We start from the raw sequence: 2,399 nt of genomic DNA on the forward strand, positions 1-2,399 counted from the left end.
TGGTAAACCACGTCAACATAATTGCTAATGTGACATGCTAATGTGGATCATGACATTAGCATAATTGTGTGACCAACGATGTATTTGAAGAATAATGACTTAAATAGCCCTTTTGTAACACCCTAAACTCGTATCCGTCGCTGGAGTAGGGCTATAGAGTATTACCAACTAATAGAAACATTTAACATACATATCATCAATGCATCATTCAAATCAAAGCTTAAAACATACCAAAATCACTCCATTTAACCTAGTTTATAACCACTTATACACCTAACCATCTTAGGTTCAAATCAACATGCCCAATTATAGCTCCAACACTAACTTAACTTAGGTAAATCATCAAATGATCAAATCATTTAAGCAAACATTACTTTTAAGTAATGCATAAAACTTCAAACATGTATTTACAATCATTTAAACTTATAAATTCATATTCCCTAGGACTTACTAACAAAAGGGACATCATCACTAAATTTGTCTCCTAGGTACATGCCAAAAAGAAACACAAAAGAAAACATTACCAACATTAAGTACGGGATACTTGAAGGATGCCGAGTCCGATTCTACTATTTATCTAACCTGCAAACATACAAATCAAATTACATTCAATAGATTTCATTTATTTAGCTAATCACAAGAACAATCGACAATAATATAAAATTTTAACTTAACCAAATGAAACTTCAATTATTTCGATAATTCAAGTAACCTTGTTGTATGATCTATTAGCTATGTGGCACCCGGTGCCTAGCGGATAAACCGCAGAGGAGTTTGCGCCCAGCGCTAGTCGGGTTAACCGACAATATTGAAAGTGAGCCTAGCTCTAGTTGGATAAACCAACAATGTTTGTGCCCAGTGCTAGTCGAAGATACTGACGATAATAAAAGTGAGCCCAACTCTAGTTGGATGAACCAACGGTGTTTGCGCCTAGCGCTAGTCGAATAAACCGATGGTTGTGTGCCCAACAATAGTTAGACAAGGATTGAGCTCAGCGCTAGTCGAATATATCGACAAAATTCCACAGTGAGCCTAGCTCTAGTTGAATATATCAACGATTGTACAATTATTTACTTCCACAAATTCCAAATTCATTTTCTTTAACATTAAATCGATAATATACATACATTTTATATGAAGAGCTAATTTAGAATTAATTAATTAAATAGTAATTAGAAAAATTAAGCTCGAGTCCACGAACTTACCGGAATTATGCTTGTGAACAATTATTCAGTAGCTTTCTCTTTTTCACGATTGGCAACAAAAGCTCTCGTATCTCGATCTAGAAATATTAATTTAATTAAATCAATTACTCAACAATTATAGTTACACATTTAACCATTAACAATTGTTATTCAATCAACTTAACCCTTGCCACAAATAATATCGTCATACAACCGAGTATATTTATATACTTATGTGTAAATATTTCAAATTCTCAACAATGGAATTTATCACTCATTACCATGCCATCTAAAAATTTAACAGCAGCTACATGCTTAACCATTAATCCCATTCAAATCATCATACGATCACTTTAAAATGACAATTGAAATTAACATCTCTACTTCATTTAATTATTTTTTTTCCAGCTCATAAACATTCAAAGCAAAACAGCCTTTGCATGCCAAATTTCTCCCAATAACATTAAACTCAATCTCATTATTCAATATATTACCAATGTGCAAATTATAAGATTATCCTTAACAAGTTTCTTTTTTCCCCTAAAACATCCATGCATTTAAGCTCATCATTAAATCCAAAAGAAAATTTAAACTACATCTATGGCATTATCCACTACTTCCAAAAAAATTCTCCATTCTAGCATAAAGATTAGCTAAATTAATCTATTCTCAACTCAAAAATATAACAAAAATGAAAATCCCTTTGAGAAATACTTACATGCATTCAAAGATAGCAAATAAACTAACCAAGCTTTTCCCATTTGCCTTCAATGGTTTTTCGGCAGTAACGAGGAAGAAGAAAAACATTTCCCCCCCTCCCCGCTTACTTACCTTTCTTTATTATTTTCTTTTCCTATAATCATTAATATTTTCTTTTGCTATTATTTATTTCTCTTACATATAATAATTATCCTATTATAATTATTAATGATATATCGCCTATATATATATCCACTAACCCCATATGACTAAAAAAATGGACTATTTAATTAAATAGTCCTTGGCAACTATTTCTTTTTCTTATTAAACCATCTCTGTTAATTTTTTTTATAATTTATTATATATTCTAATTACCAATTGTTTCAATAATTTATATATATATATATATTTAGTATATATATACCATCATAAACTTCCACTATGAAAACCTATATAAGTAATGGCCTATTTATTGAATAAGTCCTTTAATCAAGTCCTACTTTGCCATTTAATAAT

The 2,399-nt window shown here is 30.6% G+C and overlaps 1 long non-coding RNA gene across 1 annotated transcript; it reads right to left on the reverse strand.

Annotated features, from left to right (window-relative positions):
• Positions 1-247: 247 nt before the first annotated feature.
• LOC107902925 (uncharacterized) lies at positions 248-2,026 on the reverse strand. Its single transcript, XR_001685634.2, has 3 exons — positions 1,903-2,026; positions 1,206-1,282; positions 248-582 (listed from the first exon to the last, which is right to left on the reverse strand). It is a non-coding gene; the product is annotated as an uncharacterized lncRNA (long non-coding RNA).
• Positions 2,027-2,399: the final 373 nt, after the last annotated feature.

Source organism: Gossypium hirsutum, chromosome D05, assembly GCF_007990345.1.
Source record: "Gossypium hirsutum isolate 1008001.06 chromosome D05, Gossypium_hirsutum_v2.1, whole genome shotgun sequence".
Taxonomy (NCBI): domain Eukaryota; kingdom Viridiplantae; phylum Streptophyta; class Magnoliopsida; order Malvales; family Malvaceae; genus Gossypium; species Gossypium hirsutum.